Here is a 12,527-nt window from a genome sequence, read left to right as displayed (position 1 = left end):
GGAAAAGAAGTAAATGGGGCCAAACCCGTAGCCATTGCTTTCAGCAATAGCCTTAAGGCCTCCATCGTGCCCTGCGTTTGCTCTTCTGACTAAAGGCTATCAGTGTGAATCAAGGCAGTGGGATGAGGTTCATAATTCAAATGAATTGCAGTTTTTTCTTATAAAAAATAAATAAAATTGTCCACTATTTTTGTGGGGCTTTCACTAATTCAGATAGCGTTTGGATCAGGCCTGAAGGAAAAGCGGAAACATTACAATGCAGGAAGAGAAATAATAGACATTTTAGCTGCATTCGTCTGCTGTAAAGAGGGTGGCCAGTGTCTATCACAAAGCCTTAAACAATAAGGGTTCAGAATGTAGGAGTCTTCTGTAACTGTCTATGTTGTATAAATATCTGGAATACAAGAAGGATCATCGGACTAGAATGGCTAGCAGTCCAACTTAAAAATGTCTGATAAGTCTCTTTATAAAGGAAGGCCATCCTGGATGGCTCAACTAATTGAGAAGATGCCGGGAAAATAGGGAAGTGTGCGGGCAGAACTGTTCTGCATCTGACTTAGGCAGATTTGGCTTCAGTTCCACTTTCAGTGTGATACTCACGGTTTTAGTTTCCCTGACGCCCGTAGAAAAACCAAAGCCTCTTGAACTGGGAAGTTATAAATACTGCAGAAGTAAGGAAATAAAAAGCACACTAAAAAGAATTCTGAAATAGTAAGGACCATATGACGTACCCTGAAGGCCAGAGGGGATTAAAGCAATGGTTTCATTAGCTTTGCAGTAAGAATGGTTCAGGGTGGACTGTAGAGTGGAAAAATAAATATACATCTGCACTTAAATACTAGCCTAAAAAGAGGAACATATGGTAACCTCTGGGTGCCAGCTTATCTTAATGAAGGTTGCAAAGCCTGTTACATTTGATATAAAGTCTGAATGAAGACATATAAATATTACACAGCTTCTTAGAACTGATGGTATCACACTCCAGGGTTGTAACTTTGAGTTCATTTGCTGCCAACAGGGCCATGATTCAAAATACCATCAAAGGCTGAAAGTTTCCAAAACTGCATCTGTATATGTAATTGTTAAGGAATCTTTAGAAGTACATATTAGGAATGAGAGGGCTTAACGGGAGGAATAGGCAACTTTGGAAAGCAGTTGACACTGCTCATGTCAGCTTGGAAAAAATAAAATACATTCCTGCAAAGCAAGTGAATGCTGTTTGGTGACGGATATCAGGGCGTCACCAGTAGGAAAACAGGAATGAATAGAAAATCACTAAAAAATAGAAGCACTAAAAGGGCAAACAGTAGATTTTTTTTTTTTCCAACTATGAATTCTATAATCTACCCAATAATAAGGAATAAGTGGCAAGTGGTGTTGTCATACAGTATTCTTGTCAAATGGCAAGCATTTGGGCTTCGTGGTTTTCAGAGACAGATTTATTGCCCAAGATGAGGGGAAAGTTCTACAAAATCCACTCCATGAAAAAAAATATAATGTTTTTGTGTATGAGCTCAGTCATTATGAGTTTTACTATGCAGCAGAATGAGAAGTGATCATGGTAGAGATACTTGAAAGGTGAAACGCAACCAAATGTTGCTTAAATATAATAGATAAAACATGAATTGCATTTCAGGGAAGAAAAGTAGTTACCCTGGAAATACTTTAAATGTTTGCATGTGTAATGGTTCTCCAAGACCCAGCACACTAATGATGGGCCATTGCGCTGAGCTGAAAAGGAAATCCATTCCTGTACACTGCCCCTATCCAAGTCCATTAAGAAATAATGGTTGTAAGATGAAAGTCTTGTTAGAGTTTCAGTGAAAATGTTTGGCACACCAGGATGAAAAGTCAACAGTCTGCTTTTAACGAGAGACACTGGAAAAACTTTGGTTAACGTACCACTGAAAATATTAATTCTCCTTAATGGCAGGATGCAACACAGCTTTTTATAGTTTTTGATCCATGTCATAAATTTGGCCATGACAAAGGGATACTCCAGCTTTAGCTCACTGGCAGGAACATTAGCTGTTTCCCAGCACCAGAAGGTTAATCCTTTGGATTCTCTGTAATGCGCAAAAGGGCCAAATTCTTTGCGTGGAAACAAAATTGCATAGGCCAAAGAGTGAGACGAAAAAAGCAGCATAGTCAGTGTGTAAGCTGTAGAAGATTTAATTTAGCATAGTTTTTGTGTCCATTGCCTTGTTAATAAGGGGTCTAAATACAATGCCAATAGGAACATTTATTTTTAAATGAAATGTAGATGTATGGTGACAGTATAAATGTAGATCTTTCAGCTATTTCCCATCTGTTTCAGGTCAATACTCCAGTGGCAATGTCTAGCTCTGTGTGCTTTTTCTTAGTGTAATTGTATATTATCGGGTAATAAAGGGGGGAAAGTGTTTCTTTTATCAGTTCCGTGCAATTAAATTTGGAATCCCTTCTGAATCAGAATCTCTCCTCTGAAACAATGCTCCATTTGTTCAGCATGTGATCACAGAGTTGCCTCTTTAGTAAAGCTGATATAAAAACTTGATAATTTATTACCTCAATTCCAAAGGCGCCTACTAGCTAATACCACCTTTGGGCCTGGTACAACACGATCTATTTCCTTTACAATAAATAGAAGTGAACAATAGAAATTATACACCAGAAAAAGAAATTTTTTTCAACCAGCTTGCAAATACAGCACTGTTCCATACACAGTAAATTTCACACACAAAAACTTGAACCTTTGGCAAACTGTGATTGATTTATGCATGGACTACATTTCACCTCTGATAGCTTTGCCTGTAACAGAAATAAGTCACCTTTATGTAGAATATTGACTTAAAAATCTCAAAATACTTTACAGAAATATCCTGTCCTAAGAGCTATTTTGTAGATCAAGAAGCTTAGGCAGTCAAACCACACTGTTTGGCAGATAAGTGGCAAGAATTAAACTGGAGATTCCCTGGATCCCAGCACAGTGCTGTAGTAACTTCTCCTCCCCAGAATCGAGTGTCTGTTGAAATGTCCTTTTTGATATTCTCCCTAAATCACCCTTTTGGGTTCTTGTCTTGGTTTTCATCCATGGAATTCCATATCCTTCTATTATTTCTGATCAATGAACTAATTTATCACTTTATCGGTTCCAGTCTCCTCTGAAATCTGGTGAAAAGCAAAAAACATGCTTCAGATACTAAAACTAGACAGTGGCTTTGCAGCAAGCAGTGGATTCTTTCCACCATAGGTCTCCAGCAGGAGCATTATTTGAGATTCCTGTGACTGTAGCTACCACTGGAAACCACAAAAATAATCCATGGAAAAGATTATACACTCCTAGTATTTGCAAATCTGTGGGCAACTGCCATGAAAACAGAGGGCATGAATATGAATGCCACTGATTTACCCACTCTTTCATTTTCTCTAACTCTGACCTGGGGCTTGGAAGCACCATCTGAGATATTTGTGAAGAGACTGTTATCTCCACGCATTAAAACTTTTGGGAATAAAGCAAGCTAATGTTTAGTCCTAGAGTCTAATCTTGATTCTACCCCCTGCTTTCTGAAAAAGGCTAGTCATAGTGCACTGGGAGATTTCTTTGTGATTTCATCCTTAGGATCCAAATGCCCCCTTATTTCTTAAAGGAGCATTGGTTCTTAAAATATAAAAAGACCCTATAACATACATAATGTGATAAATAAGATCTTAGGTTGCTAAACTTATCTGTCATTGTGATATTTCCTCTGCATGTTTGAACTAAGACACAAATGCTATTTTTTGGTCCTGTTCATTTTCCCCCATTATTTTCCTTATGAAATAGCACAGTGATACAAACTTGAGTGTGGAGGAAAAAAATCAAGATTTTTTTATTAAGTGAAAGAAACAGCGAGAACTTTGGAACTATTTTAGCAACTTATTTTCAATGAAATTTTTGGGTTCATCTTTTTTTCCTTTCAAACCCTGCCTTTTGATTTGATTTTATTTTGTATAGCCACAAGTTTGGTTTGGATGGTATGCTTTTTCTCTGTGTCTTTTTTAAAAAAGGGATGCAGAAGAAAGAGGAAGATGATAGTTAAAATCTGAAAGACTGAGATGAAAGTGGGATCATTAAACTATTCAGTAGCAAAGACATTTATTAATGAAAGTGTTATCCTGTGCTTTGAACAGAGTGGGGAACTTAGGCTTGGCCTGTTTTGTGACCCCCTTCCTGGCTTCCAGTTGATATATGCTAAAAGGTCTATGCTGCTGCTACTACTTAGAGGGAGGTGTTCCAAGGAGTGATAATATCATGCAATAATTAATAAAGGAAGTTGAAAGATGGGTAAGAGCCTAACGAGATGCCTCTTGGCAAGTGCTGTTATTTATATGCATCTTTCCAGGTATCAGGACTTTCAATCTTCTCTCTTCCTGTGACTCCCTGTGATAGCTGTCAAAAAGTTATAAATCATGAGTCATTCTCACACTTTGATTGTGACTTTTTTTTTCCTTTGGCTTCTTAGACTGTTACAGAAACAAAGGAAATTAGATTATAAAACCCAAATTAAAATAACTTCAGTGTTTCCATTGTGGTCCCTGTCACATTTTGCCAGTAATTCACTTCATGTGATACAGTATTTGACTGCACAGAGATTACCAGCCTACCTGATGCCTAACAGTAGCCTGTAAAAAGGTTTCAATAGACAGAAAAGGACTTAAAGATGGTTTATTTTATTAGTTAATCATTATTTTCTCATGTATGTTTTCTTTTTAAAAAGTCTCTGGAACAAAGATAGCTAAGGAAGCAGAAGCATTTTTTTGTCTGTTGTTCTCTAAGAGTACTTTAAAGCTTCTTGGTCTGTATGCTTGGGATGGAAAGAGAGGGGCACTACTGAGATTTCATGTACTCTTTGAAGAATCAAAACAAGTCCTGGAAAACTGCAGCTGTATAAAGGGCTTTGGAAATTGGCCTCCGTGGATGGGGCCTGGATGGGACTTCCCTTGGCCACTTTAGCTCCCCAATGCCAAAGCTAAAGTTGAGATTTCACAAAGTGGTGGCTTTTAATTTTATTTTTATTTTTATTTATTTTTAGTATAAGCAGGTCCCACTGGGCACTGTGATTGGCGTGCATACTTTGGACCTGCCTGGACATTGTAAACTAGGAGAGTTGTCCTAGGAACTGACAGACCATCACTGGTTTCACAATCAAATAATTTAGACTGTACTTTTCCAACTTCCTTTCAATAACTGTTAAATTATTGCCACTTATTCACATACATAGACTGATGGCTTGGTTAATCTTTGCCATGTCCAGTATCTCTGGACAGTAGGAAGCAAAGTGGGGTCCATGACCTGGCTGACTTATTGCTGAGAGATGATAATGTGTGCTCAGAGGCTTTTTAGTTAGGTGTATGGGGACTCTGGAAGAGTGCGCTTTAGAGCAAGGATGTTGTGTCACCCAACAAATGGAGGAAAGAAAACAACTGCTTTTCATGGACAGAATCTGTTCATTTGACTAGTACAGGAGCAGCTTAGAATCTTATTTCTTTTCTTGGCTTTCCATAAACGTCTGCCAGGGATGCCTATGTTTTCAACCCTCCCACTAAATTTCTATTTTCTTTACTTGCTCTAAACACAGTTGCAATGCAAAGTTTGCCTGATGACTTCTCTCACCAAGCAAGTCCATCACTAATTGCCTTTACTCTGCAACAGCTATGTGTGGACTCTGTTTTGTAAAAAAGCATCATCATCCATGGGGAAGTTATTGCAAACACTATTGCATTTCATTCATTTATGTGGACAGACTCTAACTAATCCAGAAACAAAATTTCTGGGTTTAGCTCAATTATATAATTACTCAAAATGTGTCTGCTATTGTGTGGGACACAGGAGGTGTATGAGAAAGAATGGGGAGTATATCATGATAAGGTCTCCTTTGGCCTTGCACTGCTAGTGCTGAATGCCGTAGATCTCACCCATCCCCTTACAGCACTTGCACAGAATGTTTTGATTCTCAGCAGCAAAGCTGTGAGAAAAAGGAGCTGCACAAACAGCAAATCATAGAATCATAGAAAGTTTTGTGTTGGAAGTGGCCTTAAAGCTCATCTACTTCCAAACCCACTGCCATGGGCAGGGACATCTTCCAGGAGACCAGATGCTCCAAGCCCTGTCCAACCTGGCCTTGAACACTCCTGGGGATGGGGCAACAACAACTTCTCTGGGCAACCTGTTTTGCTCACTGCCTCACCACCCTCATGGTAAAGAACTTTGTTCCTATATCTAATCTAAATCTATCCTCTTTGAGTTTAAAGCATTCCCCCTTGTTTTATCACTACCTGCCTTTTTAAAAAGTCCCTCTCCAGCTTTCTTGTTGATCTCCCTTAGGTACTGAAGGCTGCTAAGTGCCCTGAAATTATAAATAATTGATTCTCTCTTTCACAGAAGGGAAGGGGGGGGGGGGGGATGGGATTAAAAAAAAAAAATAAAAAATTCTGCAATGTAAAGCAGAAGTTGAATAATTCTTCTTGCTTCTTGACTTTTATGTAAGGGACTGACACCTCAAACCATTAAATGTGTCGTGTAATGTGGAGGCACAATATCTATGGTTGAACATAAGGTGAGGGGATGTAGGAGATACATTTCTACCAGTTATGGAATCATAGAATAGTTAGGGTTGGAAAGGACCTTAAGATCATCAAGTTCCAACCCCCCTGCCATGGGCAGGGACACCTCACACTAAACCATGTCACCCAAGGTTCTCTCCAACCCAGCCTTGAACACCGCCAGGGATGGAGCATTCACAACTTCCCTGGGCAACCCATTCCAGTGCCTCACCACCATAACAGGAAAGAACTCCTTCCTTATATCTAATCTAACCATCCCCTGTTTAAGTTACCCCTTGTCCTATCACTACTGTCCCTAATGAAGAGTCCTTCCCCAGCATCCTTCAGACACTGGAAGGCTGCTATGGGGTCTCCACGCAGTCTTCTCCAGGCTGAACAGCCCCAACTTTCTCAGTCTGTCTTCATAAGGGAGGTGCTCCAGTCCCCTGATCATCCTCATGGCCCTCCTCTGCACTTGTTCCAACAGTTCCATGTCCTTTTTATGTTGAGGACACCAGAACTCTACACAATACTCCGAGGTCTCACATCTGAGAGATCTGAATTCTGACATCTGGAAAGACTGCACTTCCATTTGGCCCAGTTTCCTCTCACTGCCTCTTCTTCTATATGAACATACTTGTCTGTGGAAGAAGAGGCCAAAGAAATTTTCCTTAAAGCTCAATGAAAGCAAAAACTTTGTTAGAGAGATAGTTTCACCTTAGAAACCTGATTCCTTAGTCCCTGACTTTCCCTATGTTTAATTATCTTCACTGTTAAGCTACTGTCATATCTAGGGATTGAATTTTTCAAAGTGAGTGTTCAGAAAAAGTCTTGTAAAATCCTCGTGAAAAAGGCTGAAAAGCTCTTATTACTTTGCCGAATTTCTCCCTGCATGTTCCTGCAGTCTGCACTAGCGAAGCTTTCCTTATGCCTTGTTTTTCAGGCCCTGTATCATTTCTGTGACCCTCCTTTGAACTCCAGGATCTGCCACTATCACCAAAGCTCAGACACAAGTATGGTCAAGTACTTGCCCTATTAGTGCTGTGCAAAACAGAAGCTGGATTACTCTTTCTTCATTGCTTAATACTCTCAGTTTTAGACATCCAAAGAAAGTTGGTTTTTTTTGTTTGTTTGTTTGTTTTTTTTTGTCATTGCACTGCACTGACATTAAGCTCTTGAGAATATCTTTGTGGCAACAAAAATTCCTAACCATCTCAGTAAGGCACAGACTTCATCCTTTGTATTTAGATGTTAGGCAAGTTTGCGATTTTCCAGGTTTACAGTCCTGTGTTCCACCTGCGGAATGTTAGAGCTTCTGTTACTACGGCCAATCTCATTATCTATAGTTTGAAATCTATTCAAAATAGATTGAAATGAGAAGTTCCAGAATAGCTATTCCAAAACTTCCAAAGGTGTGCTTTGCTCATTGGAGTACATTATGTTTCAATCGTTGCCTCAGGGCTGAAAGGAAAGTGGGTCCTTCACATGCAGACCTTCAGCAGAATGGTAACATGTTGGGTGATGTAAACCAGAAAGGTAACTGGATATGTTTAGAGTTTCCTTGTTTGCTTGTTTTGTTGTTTTTTTTTTTTTCTGTATTGCTTTCTTTCTTTCCTCTGATTCCAGGAAGAAAGCAGAGCTAGAACCCAGCAGATACTAGGAAAACACAAAACTAAAAGCTAAAAAAACTAATCAAGACTAGTTCAGATGAGCTGCCAGGTCAACCACTGTCATGCTTATGTATGAAAAGCAGAAATGGGAACTATTCCAGCTTTGCCAAAACTCTGTGTTATGAACCTGAGGAAATAGCTGATGTTCATCTTAAATTCCCTGTGTGTAAAAGGCAGCTGATAAATTGTTTGTTAAATACCTGGAAAACCACTGGCAGAACACAAAAAGAAATATTTTCTAAATCATTTTGCTACAGAATAACTGTATTCCTTTATTTTCAAGGTAACCTTCCAATTATTGCAGAAAGGAATATAATTGTAATCTGGACTTCAAGCCCTAACTGTAATTTTGTACATTTTTACAACAAGATTCTCTGCTTTGCTTTTGGTTTGCAATGTTTTTTTAATCACCCCATCTGCATAATATGGTCAATATGGTGGAACTGAAAAGCACATTTCAATCTGTGTGCTGTAGTACATAAGCATGGAATAATTCTATATATTCACATGGAACTGGGTGGGTCCGCAGCTTCAGGACTCCAAATGTCCAAGGATGAATAAGAATTCTCAGGAAGACTGTATATTCACTACACTGTCTCATGTTTAGCTATAAGATCATGCAAATGTCTGTACTGATATTTCAGCATTTTGAGAAAGAGGTTTGAACCAGTACTTGCATCTGTTGTAGAATTTTCTCCAAACTGTTACGTGAATCAGTTCCCTTTATTTGAATACCTTGCTACTTTACAAGACAAACTGTGCTGTATATAGCATACATTTTGCACAATTTGCTGCAGTTAGAGTTCCCAGATCTTCCAATATGGGGCAGCAGTTGCCAGATTCTGGCAGAAGAGTCACTTATTACCATCTGTGAAAATACAGTCCTCTTTCTCTATGTAGGCAGAGAGAAGTTGCTAAATAAGCCACTGGGAACGTGGAAGAGATGGAGTTTGTTTTATTTTTATTTTTTTATTTTTATATATAATTTGCTGGCAGAGCAGAAGTAGTGTGGCCCAGGAATGTTTCCATTTCTTACATTCTTTATTATGGTGAAACCTACCTGTTAATTTTTCATGTGATGTAGTTTCTGGTAAGAGCTGTGATTTGTCCTTTAATTACTGGAGGTGTTTTTAGCTCCTCTGAGTTGCTTTTCTAGCTAATTCAGTGTTCAATACCACATTTGAATTTCTTCCCAATAGAAACCGATGCTTTGCTCACTAGATGCCACTATGATACATTGAAAGACTTCTGGAATGTATAATTTCTCTTTTCTTTTGTGGAATTTGTTCCACCTTTGGATCACATTTGTCCCACACTTGGAGGTAGATAGATGTCCCACACTTGGTAGATAGATGTGAGGCTTTTGTATCTGAAAATATTTTTGCTCTTCAGTATAGCAATTTAGCAGCATTTGCTTATACTTACTAAGAAAACCTAACAAAACAAAGATGATGATGATTTTGGCTGAAAATATCAAGGTTTTTGACTAGATTCTCTCACTAAGCAAATAGACTGCTAGCTCCAAATTTGTCTTGCTTCCTCCGATCCTCTCACAGTCTTTTCACATATGCCTTTATCATCTTTTATTTGCTTTGTTTTCTACACTCAGTTCCTACCGATCTTAACTACTCAGTCCTTCCAAAAGCATGGGACTGAAATAATGTGTGCCTCCAATGCTGCATTCTGCCCTGTTTCAGGGTTATATTGCCTACTTTACTTTCAGTAAAGAGACTTTCTTATGCTTAATATCCATACATTGCCTATCCCAATAAAACATAAATAACCATAATAATCCTGAGTGCCTGCTTTTGAACAAAGCACTGTTTTATGTTTGTTGTTTTTTTTTTTGTTGTTTTTTTTTTTTTTTAAGTCTGCTAAACACATTGCCACATTTTCCACAGGCTCATCTCCTACACCTATCAAAATGCAGCTGTTATACAATCAGTGTCCATTTGGTCAGCCAACAGTAGAAATGTTTTCATTGAGACCTACACTGAACTCAGCATAATAGCAAACAGGTGGGCAAATCAGAAGAAAAACAAGTTTTTAAAAAATCAGTGCATGAAGCAAACAAATATTCAGGTTCTTCAATGTTGATCAAAGAGTAATTAAAAGTCGTCTTTCATGGACATGTGCTTTGGGAAAAAAGCTATGTCTTGTGGGAAGGACTTAGCCACTGGTGGGAGTTGAGGGCAAATCAGCAGATAATTCAGACAAATAATATTTGGTCATTTTATGCTTTCAGTATCCCAAAGGAAATGATGTGAACTTTTGTAGATGGATATAAACGTATTCAGTTGATAAAATCCAAGCTGCGGTGTGCAGTATGAATTTGGAAACCCATATTGCATAATAATATAGCTTCTTCTTGACTGGCAGAAGAATAACATGGTTTAACATCAGTCTTCTGACTGGATGTGTGTTGTTTCTAAACCAGAATATAAGCAAGAGCAGTATCACTTTTATTAGACAATTTTAAAATACGCATCTCATCTGATTGAGCAAACTTTATGCTTTCTTTTCTCTGAGTGTGAAATAATCATTAGAAAGGAAAACAAATATTCTGCAAAATAAATGCCAGTATCATAAATATAATCTAAATATCACATATAAGCACATTGCAGGAGGACATTTGTGCCTGTATCATATCCAGGGTCAAACAGCAAATCACTAACAACTGAAAATGCCAACAAACTAAGTAGAAATAATGAACAGATTATAATTTTGGCATACAAATAGAATTATTACTCAATAATTTAATGAATTTTCATAATATTTAAAATACTGCATCATCCCAAGGAGATAACCTGGAAAAAACCCTCATTTACTTAGGTATGGCAGGATATTAAGAAACTGCCATAAAAAAGAACCTTCACAAAGCTTCACTGATGTTTGTTTACACAAGAAACATCATGAAAAGTGCTTAAACCCAGTGCTTTGCCTGCAGCAAATGAACTTACCCTATAGTATGGCTGCAAAACTTATTGTTTAGGAGCAGTCACAAATGCTGTTAACTATTTAAATGTTAACATTAGAAATGTTTAACAAAGGGAGAGGAACCAGGAAGCTCAGTTAAAGGTGCAGATCTGTTCTGAAATCTCAGCATTGTTCCTTTTATTTTTCTCAGCAGCATGGGTTCAGGATGGAGTTGTTAGGTTTAAGTTAGAATTTCCTGGCTTTTTTTTCTTTCGGTTTATGTTAAACCTCAGTATTTTTAGACATACTTTCACAAGGGATTCCACTGGTCAATTCTTCTCTCTTTTTCCCTTTCCCCAAAGTTGTTTTATGCATACGGAATCATTTTACAGATGGCATTCAACAATTTAAAATGAACTCTGTCCAGGCTACCAGTTCCAAACCAGACAAACCAAATTTAACTAGCATTTTCTGTATTGCTGCTTAGAGCTTTTTCTGTATTCAAACCATATTTGCCTTTTTGCAAAAAGGGAAAAAAAAAAACACTTCACAAACAAAACAAACAAAAAACAACAACAACAACAAATCAAGCACTTTTTTCATGTTATCCAGGAAATCCAACTCCAGGCTGACTTCTGCAGATAAGAAATGATACCTGGCTTCCTCTCTCCTGCTCTCTGCACGCTACTGCTGTTTCATGGCATTCCTCACCTTTAGTGGCAGCATACAGCTACTGCTTCTTTTTCCTCCTAGGTCCACTCTAATGAATGGTACTAGCTGAAAAAATGCAAACAAACCATATGATCATGGAAGTTTTGTGTTGTTTTTTAAACTCAGTGTTTATTGTTAAAGTCTCAATTGTAAGAGGGTGAATAGGAGGGGTGAACACAAATGTTAGAGCAGAAATGATGAACAAAATTATTTTTCCTCTGTTTTAAGAAGAAGGATAACTAATTTGATTTCTTTTTCCCCTTATTAATTTGTTAGATTCTGTTATTTATTTATTTTTTCTTTCCCCAGTTCACCAGGATGAGCTGTAGTGATGAGCTGGAGTTCCCTCATTTTCTTTGTGCCCATCCTCATGTGATATGCTATGCTGTTTTCATGTGGCTGAGCTGCCTTGGGACAGTCTTGCAGTAGTTTGTGAAATTAAATGCTGAAGTACAGGAGGGAAACTATGAAGTGAGAAGTTTCAAACTTCATATTTCTTGAATAATGTTTTTGGTTTCACTCTGATTCAGAATTGATGTCAAAATAACAGAATGGGTCTTTAATGCATACTCTCATTGCAATGAGAATACGCTGTCCTCATACATTTATTTAACAGGCCTTACTTTAAAGTACATGCACAAAATTCTTTGCATGAAGTAGCCAGCA

At 38.0% G+C, this 12,527-nt stretch overlaps 1 long non-coding RNA gene across 2 annotated transcripts in view; it reads left to right on the top strand.

The window, feature by feature from the left end:
- Positions 1–12,224, top strand: part of LOC130597558 (uncharacterized) — a 65,537-nt gene extending 53,313 nt beyond the window's left edge. For both annotated transcript variants that reach the window (XR_008971801.1, XR_008971798.1), the window contains one exon: positions 12,171–12,224. This is a non-coding gene — a long non-coding RNA (uncharacterized LOC130597558). The remainder of the gene's footprint in view (positions 1–12,170) is intronic.
- Positions 12,225–12,527: the final 303 nt, after the last annotated feature.

Source organism: Pezoporus wallicus, unplaced genomic scaffold (assembly GCF_028554395.1).
Source record: "Pezoporus wallicus isolate ANWC-B61680 ecotype Strahan unplaced genomic scaffold, APGP_CSIRO_Pwel_v1 contig_5879, whole genome shotgun sequence".
Taxonomy (NCBI): Eukaryota; Metazoa; Chordata; class Aves; order Psittaciformes; family Psittacidae; genus Pezoporus; species Pezoporus wallicus.
This window is presented reverse-complemented; position numbering and strand designations above follow the sequence as displayed.